Source organism: Chamaea fasciata, unplaced genomic scaffold (genome assembly GCF_029207755.1).
Source record: "Chamaea fasciata isolate MVZ Bird 193981 ecotype frontalis unplaced genomic scaffold, bChaFas1.0.hap1 SCAF_51, whole genome shotgun sequence".
In the NCBI taxonomy this organism is placed as follows: Eukaryota; Metazoa; Chordata; class Aves; order Passeriformes; family Sylviidae; genus Chamaea; species Chamaea fasciata.
The window spans coordinates 350,758-370,696 of NW_027094136.1; the positions used below are offsets into that span (position 1 = coordinate 350,758).

At 38.6% G+C, this 19,939-nt stretch overlaps 1 long non-coding RNA gene across 1 annotated transcript in view; it reads left to right on the forward strand.

Annotated features, from left to right (window-relative positions):
• The first annotated feature begins 2,020 nt into the window (after positions 1 to 2,020).
• The window catches only part of LOC136304131 (uncharacterized), a 29,856-nt gene continuing 11,937 nt past the window's right edge, over positions 2,021 to 19,939 (forward strand). The window contains exon 1 of the long non-coding RNA XR_010724391.1: positions 2,021 to 2,258. This is a non-coding gene — a long non-coding RNA (uncharacterized lncRNA). The remainder of the gene's footprint in view (positions 2,259 to 19,939) is intronic.

Consider the following 19,939-nt stretch of genomic DNA (forward strand, 5'->3'; position numbering starts at 1 on the left):
CGTGGTTCAAGATTGCCTCAGTATATTCTTGGTCTATCCAAAAATTGTTCATCAGAGGCTGCCAACTTTCTCAGGGTCCCTGAAATTTCAAGTTGGGTAACAGCGAAAGAACATACCTGTGCCCACAATGCTTTTGGAATCTCTTTTTACTTACATCCAATATTCATGGTAGTTCTCAAATAAGTTGGTTTAAAATAATTTGATTCTCTTCAGGCTGAAACAGTACAGGAAGAATTGATTTCAAATGTTGTGCGGGGTTTTTTTTTTTTGTTTGTTTGTTTTTTTGTTGTGTTTTTTTTTTTTTTTTTAAATTAAGGTTCCTAGAATCACAGAGCAAATGAAATGCTGCAAAGACATATTCTGCCTTGGCCAAAAGGAAGAATGTTTTCAAGATCATGGGCATAGATGGGTTTGCCATTCTCCAACACATAAGGGGAAAAAACATCCAACAAAACAACAGTATCTTATTTTTTTTATGGTTAGATCATGCCAGAGACTTGTGAGCCAGCATTCCCAATCCCAGTATCAATTTGTCCACGGCTGTGAGTGCTGCCCTGACAGGGAACACAGGTGTGCTCTCCTGTGGTGCAGCCAGCACCAGGGCTCAGGGCAGTGCTGGTGGCTGCAGGTGATGCCTTAAGATTTCAGCTTTTATATTTTTTATTTATTTGCAATCCTGCAGTTCTTTAGTGTATAACTCTAAACTCCACACACAGGGTGAGCTGCTGCTTCCCCATTTTGCTCTGACACAACAATTCCTCCCCAGGCCTGGGGATCAAGGGCACCTCACTGCCTCAGGACTGAGAGATGGAAACAAAAGTGAGTTGGGAGGAGCAAACTTGAGGTAAATTGCTTCATTAGCTGAAGCTGTAATTGCAAGATTAACCCCCAATATGCAAATGGACCAAACTTATACAAGTGTGAAAACCCATGACCTGTGGTCATTTTTGGGTGCAGCCCTTGGGGGGCTTTGTCTGCCCAAACTGTACCTGAAGCCCCTCCAAAAAATATATTTATTATAAAATTAAAGAACAAAAATAAATATATTTTTATTCCCTTAACTCTGTTTGGCCTCTGTTTTTAGGTAGCCCCAAAACAGCACCACAGGAGCCCTCCCTGCCATGCCAGGTGGATCCCTTGGAGCTCCTGGTGAGGGATAGTCTCCTATTTGTGTGCTCACAGCTCCCTGTGCTGGTGCTCTCTGCTCTTTTCTGTGCCACTGGGCAGCAGAGGGAAGATCTGGCTCTGATCAGGAAAGAGGAGTGGGCCAGGGCACAGCAGCTCTACCTGGCAGCAACTCAGAGCTCATCTCAACCCTCCAATCATTTGGGATCTACCCTCTGCTTATATATTACTGCTGATTATATCTTAATGAATGGCAGTTGTCATGCACAGGGTAGCGAACACATTAATTAAATTCTTGGTAATTTTCATGACTCTGGGCCTGCAATGATAAAATACTGCTACCTTAGTTATTTCTCCTTAATTGCCCCTGGCTTCCAGGTGAGTCCACAGTGGATTTACTGCACATGTGCATTTGCAAGCAGTGGCAGGGGTTACAGGAGCTGGGTGAAACAAGTAAACTGTAACACATGCAAAAAAAGTTTTAAAATTTCAAACAGAAATAGGTAACTTTAAGGGACTCCTCTTTTTTTTGAAAGCACCAATCACAATGGTGGTTAAATACACACCAGATCTGTGCTTTCAGACAGTTCAGATGTAATTTTACCAGCCCTTTGAGAATTAATTTTGTGCCTTTCCATCTATTCCATGTGTAATCTATACATTCTCACTATGAAAATATTAGTTGGTGGGGTTTTTTTGGTTTTTTTGTGTTTTTTTTTTTTTTTTTTTCTGGTTCACATCTTGCTAAATATTTTATGCCAGTAGCTTGCACTGAAAACAAAAAACTGCAACACTGAGGAGAAAAAGAAGAAAAAGCTACTCCTGCTCTCTCTGTTCCAATGTGGAGAATAAAGGAGGAGACTTAATCAAATGGATACATCCTTTGGTGTACGTAACAGCCTGGCACTGGTATGAGTTCTCTTCTGAGCTTTGTAAATGAAAGTCAGGAGTTCAGTGGAGTATTGTAAACTGCATCAGCTGGGGATTTATAAAGGGAATATATGGCCAAAGGATTCTCCTTCAGGGCTTCAGCTGCTCAGGAAATGGGCAGCCTCATGGAATACAGACAGAGGCATAGAAATATTCAGAAACTCCCAAGTTTTGTTAAAATGGAAAAGGGAAATACTTCAAGGGTAAGTTGAACTGTGGTTTTTTACTGGATATTTCAGGAAGAATGGAATATAATAACAAAATAAGCTCTTATAATGATGACTATTAGAAAAGTGCGGATCAAATGGTTAAGCTGTTCTGCCATTGTTTACAAATCTCTGGCCTTCTTTTTTATTATCTGAATAATACCTCTGCAATCCTGTAACTCAGGAATAAATCCCTGCCCATGGTAAGAAAGCTGAGGAAATCTCATTGTTTTGAACATTTTTTAATTAGTTTGGATGAAGGGGGGAAAAGCCAATTCAGGCAAAACAAGAATAGTTCTCAGCAGAACTTGTTCTGTGTTTCCTTTCACCTGACTTAAAGCAGAAGCAGATTTTGAAAATAAGCTTATATTAATTTCAGAATCTTCTAAAGTATGGGGTGTTTTGGGACTCAGATGGTTTGAAAAGGACATGAGATGAGTCTGAAAAGTTATATGAAGGGATATTTTAGTATGTGGTTCGTTCCTCCTACCTCAGGCATCGGGATGTGGACTACCAAGGTTAGAATGACCCTGTTTTCCTCTTCCCGTCTTGTTTTTGCTTTGTTTTTAAGCAATTCTTTAGTTTTAAGTACCTGTTCTACTTAAATCTACCTTAAATCTACTTTTCTTTTAGCAGTCACAGTCCAATTTATTTTGTATTCAGTTACCTGAAGGCCTCACTTGTGCCCATAAATAAAATAAATTAAAACAGAATCCGAGTTTTAAGTCTGCTTCCTGGCAGTTATTCACTACATTGAATGCAACGTAATTAATTACTCAGTTTCTTAAGAGACTTGTAATGCTGGATATCTTGATACATCTGGACTGGAAAAGCAATATTTGAATTTCTGTTCTTATTGCTGGATTTCTCCCCATTAAAAAAAAAAAACACAGACCCATGCTACAATTATTTATACTATTTAGCCACGGCTAGGGGGTGATTGCAGATCTATGGATTCACAGATAGCAATCCTTTCATCACCCAGTTGTGTGTTTCACAAGCACAGGATTTGGAGATTGTGATAGTTGCCATGGCACCCACATGTGTGCCAGGAAGATTGTTGGGAAAGGGTGATTTATGTTCACAACAAACTGAATTTAAAAAAAAAAAAGAAAGTGATCAGAAGTGAATGGTACATTTTAAGCTGAAATAATTTTTTTGGATGTTTTTTCTTTTTGCTGTGAGGCCAAAGTTGTGATGCTCCATGCCAAAAAAAAAAAAAAAAAAAAAAAAAAAAAAAAAAAAAAAAAGAAAAAGCTGATGTGGAGATGTAATGGCTTGGGCATGGGTCTGAGGTGGAGCTTTAGCACCCCTGCTGTTTCCTGCTCCCAGGCTCCAGAACATCCTCACAGAGTGCCAACGCCACTGTCACTCCTGGTAAAACTTACTTGGAGGAGGGATAAATGAAGACTGCTAATAGCTCTCCTCTAAAATTCACAAAATATCCTTTTTATGGGTGTGGCCCCTGGCCCAGCAGCTACAAATTACACTTCTGATTTCCTTCTTGTCTCCACGGCTGAACCCGAATGGTTTGGGAAGAGTCAGGGTTCATTTCCTGGAGAAGAATGGGCAGAGCCAGCACTTCATCCTCAGCTTTGCCCTCCCTGGGGCTGAGAGGATGCAGCTGGAAATGCTCCCAGCTGTGGCATTCCCTGCTGGAAGGAGGAGGCTGGGATGGGCCAGCCTGGGATGTGCCAGCAGGGAGAGATGAACCCCAAATCCAGGGTCAGGGACTGCCCCGGGCAGGGGCACAGCCAGAGGGAGCAGGAAGCCTCTTCCCTGCTTTAAAAAAAGAAAACCTTTCCTCTTGAAGTTTGCATTCATTCTTCCTTCCAATTAAGGGAGGTGACCACTTAATTCCAACTAATTAGGGAATTTTTTAGATCCATTCTCCACTGTACATGCCAGATCCGTGCCTTACCTTTGCCGTGAACTCTCACAGATTAATCGTTCTTATTGCATAGTTTAATTACTTTGGTTCAACGCTTATTTTCTTTTGACTTCTAATTGACTTTATGAGTGCTTTTATTTGTATTGTGTGACTCTTTAAAGTGAAACTGGTAATATTGGGGATTTTTCAGTAAAAATTCCAAAACACCTACAGAAAACTTTGCTATTATGTGGCTAAATTTGTTTTCTAAGAGATTATAATATGGAGGACTTAAAAAAAATTATATGTAGGCCAAAGGCTTTTGTGCTCAAAATTTTCCAATTTCCCTGAGTTGCTGCTTCTCAGTTCTAGTTAGTTGTTTTCCCTTTGTTTTCATGCTATTTGACCATGTTCTGTTTTCTGATCATCTGGGAAGACTTTGATTTTGAAAAGAGGCTTCTACCTGTGAGGACTGAGATAAAAAGCCTCAAAACATGAATCCCGAAGATCCAAAAACCATGAAGGCAGAGGTGAATGCAGCTCTATAAAATGTTCCCTAAGTGTGACATCATGCTTGATCTTTGGATTTCACTTTCTGCAAGTCCTCTGTTTGCTCAGGGTTTTAAGCCATGCCAATTCTCATGTGCCATTGCTTATCTTTGGTGCCAAAGATGGGCAAATGTGCTGTAAAAATGCACTTCCCAGCAAAACAAAGAGAGTGGGGCAGATGTGAACCTCTCCTGCCATCTGAGAAATGAGGGAATACCCAAAGTTTTCCTCTCCTTCTCTTCATTGTGTTTTGTCATCCATCAAAAGAGGCAAGGTTGGTGCTGTATTTCACTTTTAAACTGGTTGCACCAGCAGCTGGAGTAAGTTCTGTGCAGTTCCCTGTGTCTGCCAGCCAGGCCAGGAAACCTGACCTCCTGTAAGAACACTTCAAATAATCATCTCCATACTTGACTGTACAGGAACATAAAATGCTGGTTTAATTATTCTTGCTGTGAGTTGATTGTCTTTTACATAGGATTTTGTTTTCCATCTGAATTCCTACATGTTTTCCAGTGGAATGGTGAAATATTTAAGCCTCTGGCCGTAGCTAAAATATCCCCTATACACTTAGCAAAGCAGTTTATTGTCCCTATGGCATTATAATGCTGCAAAGTGTATTTTCTCTCTTAATAAATATATCATTAATCCATCAATAATACAAGATTACTGTATATCCTTTTCTAATTTTAACTTGCTATCTTTAGTAGTGAAGTAGAAAGCTTGGTTGGGGTTGTTTTTTTTTTTTCCCTTTTATTCAATTTCTTCTCTGCCTACAACCATTTTCTCATTCAGTTTAACACTTACTCAATTTACGCAGTGTCCATCTCCTACCCTGCAGAGCAAGAATCTTCTACTTAATAAGAAATACTTATTGGCACATAGCTTTGATTCATAAAGAGAATGTTTCCTTGAGAGACTAATTGGTTTGGGATTTTCTTTTTTTCTGCTTACCAAAGGAGCTTATCAAGTTCTTTTACAGAATCCTTAATATTGTTGTTTTTCTTCCTTGAATGTGAATAAGTGCTACAGTCTGGAGGAAAACTGACTCCTAACTTATCTCTCTTTCTTGAAATCAAAAAATGCCTTTCACAAAATGGGAGTTATAACTCTGTTTTCAGGGAAAAAAAAAATTCTATATTGTTGAGTCCTGTAAACAAGATGATCCCTGTGACTGCAAACTGTGTTGGTTCAAAGGCAGCTGGGTCCCCTTGGCCCTTTAGAGAACAAGTCAGCCTGGAACAACATCTAATAATACAATAGAGTTATAGGTCAAATTTGTTGGGCTTACAGCGAGAAAATATTTTAAAGGCTGATGTATTGATGGTCTGTCAATATTAGGAGTGGAGTGGGAATCAGGTAGACAAATCTAGTGGGTATTTGTCTAATTAGCAGTGACCTGTATTAAAGCAGAGCTGCCTGAATTAAATTAGTTATTGCTCATCTGGTACTAACTTTCTTTATATCTGAGAATCTGGCAAATCTCATCTAGAATGCTAATTCTATCCTTCTGTCTTTTCCTCTGAGGTATCTTTTTCATTTAATAATGAGTTCCTTCATTGTTTTTAAATTTAGAACAGAGCCCCTTTTTGGGAAAGGGGGTAATTTTTTTTAAAAATTTCTTTACTGAAATATGTAAATAGTTCTTTTGAGGGAAAGCAGTAGGAGAGGTGAGGTCTTCAGGTGGTATCAGATCTGTTGCCTTCAAACATAAAAATAAAATACTGAGTGGCAAGGTAGCATCTGAAAACTTCTCTGTCCCAGAAGATTTTAAAAACTAATCTGCAGCATTTAGCATCTTGCTGTTTTAAGCCTAAGCCTCTTTTGCGGGGAGATTTATGCTGCTACTGGCCATCCTTCTCCCTCTTGAGGTTAATAACTTCCCTTTGTTCTCATAAATCTGAGTTTGCCTTGAGTTGCTGACCACCCAAAGCTGGAGCAGCTTTAGGCTCAGCTTTGCAGAGAGTTGAGGAAGTGAGGAGAGGCTGCTGTTCCTGTGAACTCTGCCAAGATGACTTGATAAACCGGCAAGGAAATTAATATACAAGGGTAGAAGGGATTACAGATAGAGATAGAAGGATTAGGCTCTGCACTAGCAGCGAGACTTGCTGTAAAACTGTTGCTTCAGGATTTTGTTTATTATTTGGAGAAATTCTATTTAAATGCAGATTAGATTTTCTACCTAGAAGTACAACTTAGTCTTTGTTTAGAAACTCCACAAAGAATAATGAACACAGGGCTCTTGTTTTCATTTCTTGGTGAACTTTGACAGTCACATTGCTTATCCTGTTATCTGGATTAGATATGCAAGCTCTGGATACAGGAATTGGAGCAGTTTGTTTAGAGACCCGGGTTTAATTAATCAGTGTAAGATTACCAAATTGCCTTGGGATGAAAAACTGCGCCAGAGAAGTTGTAATTGGTCACTGACTAAACAGAAGGGCCCAGCGCTGCACTGGGTGTTTGGGAGGGGAAAAAGGCAAAGAAGAAGAAGCAAGAAATGAATTAGACAAGTAGATTTTGTGACCTGTATACAGCATTTTTTATTTTTTTTTTTTTTTTTTTTATTCTGGAATCAATTTCCTTGGGAAGTGACATTTTGTCTTCCTTAGAAGTAAAAACAGTGCTTTAGCAGAGCTGATGGGTTTACAAAAAGTAGCCTGAAAAGTCTTACCTTTAAACGGATTCCTAAATACTCAAAAAATATCTTTTTCCATATTGCAATAGATTTTTTAAAATTTTCCATAAAAATCTCAGTTAATTGTAGCTAAGGAAACATCCCAATCACCCTCCATGGGTTTATTTTTATTCCTTTATCCATTCTTCTTACATCTTGTCAGCACATCTCCAGCAATCCTCACAGATCTTCTCAAAATTATGATAAATTGATAATTAACATAACTAAGACAACTTTTTGTAAATCATCTCATTTTTTTCTGTGCAAAAAGACCCTCCACATATCATACAAAAAACACTGATTTCAAGGGATATTTTCATTTCACCTATTTCTTCCACCCCAGCATAATTTGTGACTTATCCACCAAGATTCAGGACAGAAAATCCACACAGTGATTGGCATGAAATGTCACTGGGATTCATGTACAGAAGCAGAAATGAAATATGTTTCAGGATTTGAGATTTTGACCCAATTTTAGAAAAGCATGGGTAGTTTGGATTGTTATTAATATCTATCTATCTATCTATCTATCTATCTATCTATCTATCTATCTATCTATCCATATATATATATATATAAAGATGACTTTTTCTTTTTTGTCTAATATGTCAGATGGCAGCCAGATTTGGCTGACTGGAAATCAAGAGTGTCCTCTGAGCAGATTTATTTCACCAGCCATAGAACTTGTGCAGTAATTTTATATTGGTCATTTAGCATGGAAATAACAAGCCAATGTAATGCATTTAAGGTGGTCATGGTGAACCATTTGGCAAGGTAAAATTTTAGTATTATCAGGTTCATAAAACTTGTGTTTTGAGAATATAATGAACATTTCTCCATGTATTATCCAGTTTTGTTATGAAGTGGAGAAAATATGAAGATAAAGTCTTTGATTTAAAGATGTTGATGAAGCTTGTTGCCTCATGGCATTTTAGGTGCCCTGTGGCTTTTTTGCTCCTTTCTTTATTTCTTTTTGATGGACAATCTAAAGCAGTAACTAAAATAATAATAATTAAAAAAAAATCTTCAGAAGGTAAAGAACCCTGGACCAATAATTTACAAGAAGTAACAAATTCTTGGGAGCTCAGACACTCCATTCAAAGTATCACAGCTATTTAAAAATCTGAATTGATAAATTTTTTTTCTGTGCTGCCCCTTCACAGGGAGCCCAGTTGTTTTTCCTCCAGTTGTTTTACCCATTTTTGGTAATATGATAAGCTGTGCACAAAATAAGTCAGAAAAAAGTGTATCTGTGATGAACATGATATGTCGGGTGAGTGACAGAATTTGCCATATATGTCAGAGGAGAAAGTACTGAATCCCAGAGTCAGCAGTACAGGAATGTCACATTCTGGAATCGTACAGAGCCACTGGATGGACTGAAAGGTAATTATTAGAACAGCCTCTTTTCCTTTAATGCATCATTTCACAGTCGCTTGTTCTCTTAAACTATATCAGATACTTATGAGGTTTTTTGAGAGTTTCTTGTAACACCCTATTAATTGACTGGAATACAGCAATTACCAGTTTTGATTTGACTATGTGCTTGAATCTGTGTGCTCTGGCCAATATTTTTTTTAATACTTATTTTCTATACCTATTTTAATTTTTTGGCAGTTCTTAGTTACCATTTCATGCAGGCCGGCAAAAGTTACGAGCTCAAACTTTAGTTGTGTTTAGTTGTGAACATTTTTTAACAGGTTTTTTTTTGTTTGTTTGTTTTTTGTTGTGTGTTTTTTTTTTTTTTTTTTTTTTTTGTGAATTGGAGAGAGAAGCCTTCTTTCCGGCTGCTTACTGTGAGCCTGTGGAACTTCTGAAGCAATTGTGTCTAAAAAATCTTTGGACAAATGGCCTTTTTAGTGGGTACTTAGAGTCCAAATTAGAAAATGCAGTTTGCTGAACTTCCTCTGAGGTGGCCAGCACCTTGTTACTTGTGAAGATGGAACTTTGCAATTAAAAGCGTGGCGTTAAAATCTGATGGACCAGAACTCCTTGGGAGTGCATCTTGCTTTCCCCACTTCCCTTTTCTCTTTCATGAAAGGATAGATATTAATATCTGCTTTTTTCCCCTCTTCTTTTCTCTGGAATGAGAGAAATATGACCATTCACTTCAGAGCTCTTATTTTTCAAGTTGTCACAAGTCCAGGGGCCAAGTGCCAAGCTCTTTTGTTGGGAGTTGGATACCCCTTCTTCTCCTCCTGCTTTGGAGCTGTCCTCAAGCCCATTTACACACTCTGCTACATAATAATATTGATCTAATCTCTGCTTTCATGAAATGCCAAGCTCTAACCCATTTTTTCTGTGCTCCTTAGTTCCCCTGAAGAGTCTTTCTTGTGAAAAGGGGTGTGAGCTCATCCAGGGGGATTTGATGGCTGTGGCTTCAGTGATCACACAGCTCACCAGCCCAGCTGCAGAGTCACTGCCCTGAGCTCCCTGCTGCTGAGGAGCCCAGGGAATTCTGAGCTTTCTGCCATCTCCATGATAACCATTTGTAAAGTCACTTTCCCACAGGTGATGATGGTGTTGGAACTAGAAAGGGAGAGCAGAGTTGCTGCTCTCAAAAGTGTTTCCTGCATTCTTCTGTGTGTGTCCCGTTCCCTTCTCTTCATTGTCAGTCTCTGCACTTGGCTCATTCCCCAAGGACAGGAGGGTTTGGCATGGAAACTGCAGCCTGTCTGCAGAGCTTAGGGAGAAAAGGGTACCGTGTTGGAAGTTTGTGCATGAATGGGACAGGACTACTAAATACACTTCTCAAATCTTTATTACAAATCAACCTCAGAACAAAGTTTACGATGTTCCTCGAGTCTTTATTGCAGCATCAGCCTCATAACAGGGTTTGAGACAATTGAAAGATGGCAACAGCTCTTGTCTGCCAGCAGCAGCCAAAGATCTCTCTGTCACAGGGCATTTTAGAAGTTTTCCAGCCAATAGCATGTTGCTAAAGCTCACAGACAATTGTTCTAGCCAGTCACTTAAAACACACACACACCTGCTTCAAACAATGCTTGCTTGGATGCTTTCTGTTTATAATACATAATACTCCATTATTAAACTTAAAACCTTCTACTATATTGCTAAGCAGATTTTTCTGCAGCCTTAAGGTCTATCCTGGCCAAACCTAAGTCTCAGACTATTGTTTCATGTCCTTGCTTGCTGTACTCTTGTAACTTTTCCTACTTTCAGGCTTGACAGCTGCAGCTAATTCCAAGTTTTTCTGCTCCTGTTTCTGGGGCCTGCTTTCACAGCTTTCTGAAAGCCACCTTACCTTTAATATTCCCCACAGGTACAACCCATGGCAGAAACAGACAGGGAAAAAAGGCTGCAAAACAAGTCACTCATCAGCCAGGGGTAACAGCAGCACAGTTCTGAGAAACACTCATGTAGTTGTGCATTTCTCACTGCAAAAGGGCCAATCTATTTTAACTTACATAAAAATAATGAGATTTTACAGTGGGAACAGTTGTAACTATAGTCCAGTCCATTTTAAAAATGAACTAAAATTTGATTCCGAGAAGCACTTTGAGGAATTTCTAGAATTGGTTTACCATGTCAAATTTTATGAAATCATTACATTTTATTACATTACAGTTAGTGCTAATTTTTAAGATATATCTTCTGGAAAGTTTTGGCACTGTAAGAAATCATCAAAGCTCATAAAATTCTCAGATTTTTAGTGGTTTATTAAAATAATGAGCTCTTCATCACTGTAAGACTATTCAAAGTACATTCATGGGTTTTTTTGATGTTCTGTTTGGTTAGATTTAGTAAGGACAATGAAAGACAGCTCTTCAACATTCCTGTATTTTTGTTGTACATTTTGAAATGGGCAGCACAGCTCTTTGGTGGTGGGGGAAAACTGAGTTTTTGCTATCATGTTTCATCATTTGGGTTTCTTTGAGTTTCTTTGAGTGCCAAGGACATCATCCCCTTCTCCAACAGGGAAGCTTTGAAAACTACATCTAATATAGTATCCAGTGCTCAAGAGTATAACAATCTGGTTTAAGTTATCTCATGTTGGGCACCCAGAAATAATGAAATAATGGAGGCTGCATAATTTTACTCAATTTTTTTAAATCCTCAGTTTCCCAGATGCAAATGGCCTCAATAAAGCAAATAATTCAGGTGGGATATTATTCATGTTCATGAAGCTTTTGATTGTGTTGTGAAAACAACAGAGTACATGAGGAAATGAATAAATCTGCATTCAACACAAGGCTTTGAAAATATTAATTAAAAAGGTGTATGGCCACATGCTGATTAGAGTAGATAAATATTGAATAACTACTTACTCTCTGAATTGGGCCCAAGGGTCCAATGAGAAAAATAGTATATGATAATTTAATTAAAGTTTGCATCAAAATACATTTACACAAGGGTCCTGAATTAATATTGCAGAGTTTGCACTTTCTAACTCTCCATTGCTTCCCTGGGAAATACTGGATCCCTTTTGGTACAGAGGTTCTTCATTGGGACATCCGGCACTGATCAGACCTTTGGTACATTCACCTCACTGAAGGTCTTAGTTCCAAGGCATTCATAGAATAAATAAGCATTTGAATCTGGGGGGAAAAAACAAACAAACAAACAAACAAACCACCAAAACAACAAAAAAAAACCCACCACCAAAACCAACAAAAAAACCAACAACAACAAAAAACCCCCACCCACCCAGATATTGATAGCAGCACATTTAGAAGCACAATTCAGGTGGGTTCTGGAATATGATAGAAAGAGGGTAAAGGGAGGTGGGATGTTCTGAAGGAATCATCCAGATAAATCTACATATTTACAAACACTTGGGTACTGATATTCATTGCTATATCAGTATATAAGATCCTCTGTAAAATATCTAGGCTGAGCCGAGCGAGTTTTTTTATTTCCTGGACAGGTCTGGGCTACTCACTGGTTTTTTCCCCCTCTTTTTCCCTGGGGAAATTTGGTAACTCAAGTCCTGACACTGCATATTTACTCAGTGTAACAAGAGCAGGAGCAGGGAAAGGGCTCTGGTGTGTACAGAATTAGGAGACAAGTACATGAAGGGATGGATAAATGGAGTCACAGTCTGACAGAAAAGGGGCCATGTCCAGTCCACAGCAGCCACTGCTGTGGAGGAAGGAGAATTCTCCCCGTGCTGCAGCTGGGGACAAAACAATAACTTGCCGAAATAATAATAGTTAGAATATTGACTATGATGCCATGATCAGTTGTTTCATTTCAAGTGTTTCTGGGCTTTACAATAAATCTCCAAACCCCTGTTACAATCACAGTGGTGCCACATTCATGACAGTATCTTTGTGCTTTCCATTTCCACTGGATAATGGACTTATAACTACAAAATGGATTTGGTTTTTTTCTATTGTAACAGCACCTGAAACACGTCATAAATGCTGTTATATCCAGTTGCTTTTGTATTTCAGATAATATACAGATAGGTAGCAGGCGTGGTGTAACAGAGCAGTAGATCACCCCAAACCTGCTGTTATCACGGGGATGGTGACAAAAAATAGCAAATTAAATAAATTAGTGTTGCACTGTGCAGCACTACAGCAGGGCCATGTGCTGCATGGATGTACTGATAAGCAGCCTGTGGCCCCAGAGCTCTGAATTCTGAATTTCTGCAGAGCTCTGAATGTCCCTGGCACTCCCTGTGCCCCTCTGTCCCCAGCTCTGGGTATGGAAACGAGGACCAGCAGAGCCCTAATGATTATTTCTGCCTCAGGGTAGAAGGTAAGAAAAAGGACCTGTGAGTGTGAAAAAGAAAAATACTCAGTGTCAGGAACCTCCCTACTTGGGGAGATGGAGTCGGGGATTTATTATTTGTTTGTTTTGCCCCCCAAGACTTTCATGTCCTTTTCTGCAGGAGTTCTGCAGTCATTCCAGTTTCATCTTCCAGCATTCCAACAGCCCAGTCTGTGGGAGGCTTTTTCCCAGCCATGATCAATTATTCTCTGTCAGAATCCAAATCTGCCTTTTCAAGTCTGATCATTTGTGATGAATTTATTCTGTTAACATGGGCCTGAATAGAAGCAATAGAGGATAATAAATTAACTTTGAGCATATTAATGACATCTCTAGACTATGGGTGAATTAAGGAACAAATAGATGAAATAGGGTCAATAACAGGCTGGTGAACACTTAGTCAGCAATTGACTGGTAGCTTTTCATTTAGGTCCTTTTATATCCTATGGTTAATTTAAAAACATAGAAAGATTTAAAGCAGCCCTTTGGAACACAGACTGAGTCAAAACTTCTCCTGCCATCCACAGGAACTGTAGGAAAGGTGGTTGTGAAATGCAGTTTGATGAAGCTCAAGGAACATCACCTTCAGAAATTCAGGTTTGAACCGTCTCAAAAAGAAATCTGTGCCAAAAGTGTTGACAGCTTTCTATATGGCATCTGCCAGAGCAGCACTTAACCCAGACTTAAAATATCCTTTCTGTAGGACTTAAGAAAAAATAAATTATGGGATTTTGTGGGTTTATGAACTAGAGATTAGGTTAGTTCAAGAATTTTCACACCCAGCAAGAACTGCTGGGATTTATTTGGTTACCTCCAGTGTGTGTCTGCCCTGACCAGGATTTCAAAACAAATTTGAAACTCGGACTTTCAAAAGAGCTGGATGCTGAAGTTTAGTGACTTTGTGAGAACTGATTTTCTTAAATCTAAACCTAAGAGAGCCCCTGTCCCATGCAGTAGAGAAATGGCTGCTTGAGGCTTATATTCTAAAGGAGGTGATAAGTTCCCTGACAAGTCTGATTGCTAGTTTTTAACCTTGTTAAATAATATATGTTAGGCTTTTATTAGCCTAGGCATATTCATGCCAAAGCTTATCAAACAGGAGTGAACGTTAAATTTTTTTGAAAAGACAGCTATGGTTCAATGTATAAAAATATGAATATAAGGAGGTCTGAGTCAAAACTTGACACCTACTCTCTGAAATTTGAAGGTCAATAAATTTATATCTCTCCTCAGAATCCTTACACAGACACACAGACAGTGCGTGGTTATAAGAAGATGTTTATATAATTGAGCTTATAAAAGCAGAATTTAAAGATCACCAGTGTGTTTATTTCCATTTAAAAATATTTCCAAGTAATGAAGTTTAATTTCACGAACAATTGGATACCTCATGAAGTTTAACTTAATACCCCCACAGTTTTCTATTTGTTATGCTCTGTGTAATTAATTGTTGTAGTAGTAGTAGTAGTAGTAGTAGTAGTAGTAGTAGTAGTAGTAATAATACTAATAATAACAACAACAATAACCACTACCCTGTTTTCAAGAATCATAGTCCTCATGGCTGCAGGTCACAGAACCACTCCTGACAGCTTTGCAATGGGCTGACAAGATGCTGTCAGCAGCTGCTCACTTCCATTCCTTTGGCTGATCTTACTGACACTAAAATCTTCCAGAACAATCACAGCTATCACTGTTTCCTAACAATGTCCTTTTAAAATTATCCATGCTAGGAGAAAATGTTCTGTAAAGGATTGTGTCAAGTGTTGATCTGGCCTAAATTATTCCCATCATTTGTCAGTTGTCTAGGGGCTGATAAAATCATATGTTTTATGGAGAACCACATAAGTTTAGTAATGCTGCTAGCTAAAATTCCACTGTTTTTATATTTTTAATTGAAATTTACTCTGGAGAACATATATATATAAATACATAAATATATAAATATATAAATAAATAAATAAATAAATAAATATATCCTGTCAGCAAAACTCCTTGATGCCCAAAAAACTTCTTAATAGTTGGAGAAGGCTCATGTGAGTGAGATGAGGAACTTCCAATCAAACAGAAAAATTTCAGTGGAGAAGTTGGTACACAAGGGACTGTTAAAGAGCTGGCAGCTGTGACAGCGTTCCCTCAGTAGGATGCTGCCCAAATTTCTGAAGGTGCCAGCAATGCCTATAATGGCCCAATTAGGAAGTTGGAGCCATCTCAGTCAGTGATTTTGAACTCTCAGGTAAATGATGGGAACTGTAGTTTTCAGGAATCTTTTTTTTGTTGTTGTTCAAATGTCTGCTGAGAATGAGGCTCTGAGCTGATGTGCAAAGATTGCTCCAAATCACTTGGAGCCACGCTCCAATGCCTGACTGGAGCACAATGAAGTTTGGATTATGCTGTTTTAAATTATCACCCATTTGAAGTCATTTTCTTTATAAAACAAGATTAAAATGACTGTAATTCAAAACATTTTACCTCCAATTGATGTGAAAATTGTAGTGTTCATATTATTTCCATTTTTCAATTTGACAAAACATTTCACTCCACATACGAGCCTTTCTGTGTTGTCACTATCTTAACAGTGAAAATATGAATTTTACTCTGTGCACTTTACTCTTTCCTGATGTGTCTTATTTCTTAACACTACTTATTTAAGTTTTTGAAAGCATGTCTTTCTTTTGTTGTAATACCTGGGGAAAATATAAGCAGATTTAGGAAGTTTTCTTTCCTCCTTTCTAACCCACACAATAACAGTTTATAGCTCCGTATTGTTAAGTTTGTTCTCTGTTCTTCCTACATGTCTGATGGTTAGATAAGTGCTGATGAATAAGCAAACCAAGGAAGAAATTTAAGTTCTAGGTTGATGGAGTTGAAACTCAGATAATTTACCTGAAACATCCTTTCATTTGTTTTCATACTGATGCCACAGGCGAAATTTCTCTGCAAGAATTTTCCTCAAAGTTTCATGGCTCTTAATATAATCATATAGGGAAAGAATTGTCTTTCTTCAGAAGTTTATTTCATAGACAGGGAGTATTATCAGTAATACTTTTTAAAAATCCAGTAAATTCTGAGTAACTTACTTGAGCTGCCTATGAAAAAGGGCACTTGTGTCATCTAAGACAGAGTTGTCCTTCCAGAGTTCTTGAGGAAGCAAAGAACAGAACAGTGCTGAAAACCACTGGAAAATTAAGTGACTTGCAGAAGTCCTTGTTTAAAATATTGCCAGTGAGATTTACAACTGCAAAGTTCCTGGCCTAAAAATACAATTGCATTTATTTTTAAGTCACACTGTGCTCCACCACAAGTGCAACAGAATGCCAAACCTTATCACTTAAAGCAATAGCGAGGCACATGTCAGCTATCAGACCCTCAAACTCTGAGAAAGAGCTGTTTTTGTGTGCTCAATCTGCAAAGGATAATTCATTCCTTACTAGGGGGTATGATTTCAAGAGCTGAAAGCTCTAACTAGTGCAGATGTGTAGGGTAGATTTAAAGTGATTATGGAAATGTCACCGCAGGACAGTGCATTATTAGTAGGCCCTCGTATGTTGTATGCTGTCCCCTTATGTTTGCTGATAATTAACAAGCAGATTGGGATGTCATGGTGAGAATGAGTGCAAAATGTCCCTTTTATCATTTGCAATAAATATGAAATAGTGGTCTTGCTGTATCCTTCAGTGATTGTTCTATTTACATTGGTGACAAATGACATCTTTCTCCTTGTAACGTGCCTGCAGGGTTAAATGACTTTATTATTATTAATGAGTCATTGCTCCAGCTGCCCAGAAATACAGGGAGTAGGAAACGTAAGAGATTTAGACCTAAGTAATTACAAATGTAATTATTACCTTTCAAATTTCATTTTTACAGCAATCACAGGGCTGTTAATCAAACATGGCCCTTTCCATGTGTTCACACTTTTCGGAGCCTTTGTCAAAGGGATGAGCAGCTTCGTGGGCCCGCTGAGGGTAGCCGGCGGCAGATTGACAAAGTGGTCTTGAGAGAAAACTGCTGTGAAAAATTGGGTGGAAGCCGTTGCGTAGTCATCAAGGAGGCTATGGTTGAGAGGGTTTTCCAAGAGGAAAGCTGCGGCCATATGGAGGAGAGAGTCCTCTCAGGGAGGACAAGGCAAGCGGGAGGGGAATCCCAGTGTCCTGCGGACAGGCGGAACGCTGAAGTTTTACTCTTCCAGCCTGCCCTTCCTCAAGGTTGTTGGTTGTCATGAAATGGTCTTAAAAAAACACAATGGAGTCACACGCTGCACTGTCCTGGTTTAGGGGAAATTTGGGAGAAAATCCCCAAAAAAGGGTCCCTCTGGGAAGCAAACCCAAACGGGCCCACCCCCAACTGGTCCAGGAAAAAAACCTCCCCAGAGAAAAGTGGAAAAAACGATTTATTTAACAAACAAAGTGCCCACAAGCATAACGAATGAATAATATGAAACAATGGAACCTCTCGTTGTTCTGAAGTGAGATGACAAATTCAGACAGTCCCTGCTGTGGGTAGCTCAGCTCTGCGGGCCCAGGCCCCGCCGGGCCGCGGGTCAGCTCCCGGTGCTCCTCTGGGCTTTTCAGTCCAGAGCGGCTTTAAACAGTCCTGAGGCAAAGGAAAAACAGTCCAGGGAACTCCTCTGCCTCAGGCAGCTAAAACTAACTAAAAGCACAGGAGATCTCTGTCCCACAGTCCGTAGGCGCTGCAGACAACACTGTCCAAGAGAAACAATGTGCAGGAGTCAGGCCCTGTCTGAAACAAATTCCACACTGCTTCCTTCTCCCTCCTCTCTCTCTGAACTAGTCTTAAAGGTAGAGAACTTAACATACAGCATAAAGAGGACAGTTGGGGACATAACATCAAAGAGCCACCCCAGGACCCTGCTTTAGGGGAATTACAAACCATGGCCTCTTACCCTGAAATATTTATCCTAACTACTCATAATTATGTATTCTTAAGTTTTGAGGTGGAGCGTAACTTTTATTCTCCTGCAGTGGTTGCTAGGGTGTTGTAGGGAATTCAGAAAAGGGGAATAGCTGTGATTATTGTTAGACCATGTTGCAGATGGCATGAAATATAAGCAGTGCTCTTTCCTAGCATCATAACCTGAATTGATATTTATGGTGAAACGTAAAATCTGAGGGACAGCTTTGGAGAAATGGGAACATTTCCATTCAATAATGCCATTTCTTCATAATATTAAGGATCCTCATATTTTAAAGAAATAAGTGAAAATGAATTGAATAGAGAAAATGGGAACTACCAGTTACCACACTATGCCCCCAAATGTAATGTGAATCAACACTGGCACAAAGCATTTGAATTTTGAAATGACATTTTTGATGGGAAGATTGTTTTGTCAATCCACAGCAAGCTTTATTTATATATTCAGCTGGAAAGAATTATTATTGTTGATGGTCCAATAAAATGTAATAGCTATCATCACTCAAAAAAGCATAGTGTGTTACATAAATAACTGCATAGGTAATTATTGTAAAAAATGTTTCAAAATATTCAAAAATAAACAGGGTATTAACAGTAAAAAAGATTAATATTCTAATGAAGAAATATAGTTTCTTTGGGTTTCTTTCCTTGAAATACAACTGGAGTCACACAAAAGGTACAGAATATTTTAGACTGTTTTAGGTTTGTTTTGGTTGCTGCTCTAGTGGTCTTTGACTTCAAGTTTGTTTGTGTATATCTGATGAAAACACAATTCAGAACAACTTTTATTGTCTACCTTTTAAGTTATCTCAGGAGATATATGTTCACTAGCTCACTGAGCATTTGGGGATTTTATGACTCCCTTTTGAAAATTAATATTTCATAAAGTGTCTGAACCACAACCAATTGCGCACAGTTGTTCAATTACTTAATTTAAAAGGTTTTTCTTTTTAATTTTATTTTTTTTTTTTTGCTTTCCATCAAACTTTTGTTTATTTGTTACTGCAAAACCAATACTAAGGAAGACAGAGCACCATTTGGCATGGAGATACACCAAGAGACTGCATGAATAGAGGGTGTAAACACAGACATTTGAGGGGCTTTTTCCCATACCGACCCTTGAAGGAACTGCTGTGTGTGAACAGGACTGAGCAGGAACTTCTTCTCATCCTCATCCTCCTCACTCAGCCCTGACCTCTGCTGAGGGGGCTCACCCAATCTGCTCCTTGTCACAAGTGTTGGAATCTGGTAGGAGAGTGGGATAGAGGAATATTGATATGTTCATGTAGCCCCCTTATCAATAAGTTAGTGCTTCTGACCCTGTTCTACCCAGAAATTCTCTTCCCTTTGTACCTTCCTGACACTCATCCTATCTCCAAGCCCAGATCTTTGCTCTGATGTATCAGAGTTTTAGATGGATGTATCTGATTTTTTGATTACACAGCCTAAACTTAGGAAATGCATTTTCTTGTTTCCACAGCAAAGTGAGTTTATGTAGATTGCATAGTGATTCTTAGTTCTCTTTATGAATCCTCACTCTTTTGAGGTATTTAGTGATTTTTAGTAAAATCAGTAAGCTGCCGTTCCTTCAGGGACACATGTAATTTTACTTGAAACTGAAATCTGAAAAACTAGGTATAGTGTTATATTCTGCATAAATGGTTCCTCTGAAAAGTGACAGCTGAAGCCCTTTTTTATCCAGCATAGTTTTGTAGGATGTTGTGTTTATCACAAGAATTTTACATCAGTAGTAGAGCTTAATATGTATCACTTACAATGCACAGTCTTTGCAGGTATGGGGGAAAAAATGCTAATTTCACTCTTTACTATGTTTCCAGGTTGAAGGTTATTGCTGGAGGATAAACCATTTCTCACTATGTAGTTTCACCTTGTTTAATTGATTTGAATTTGAAT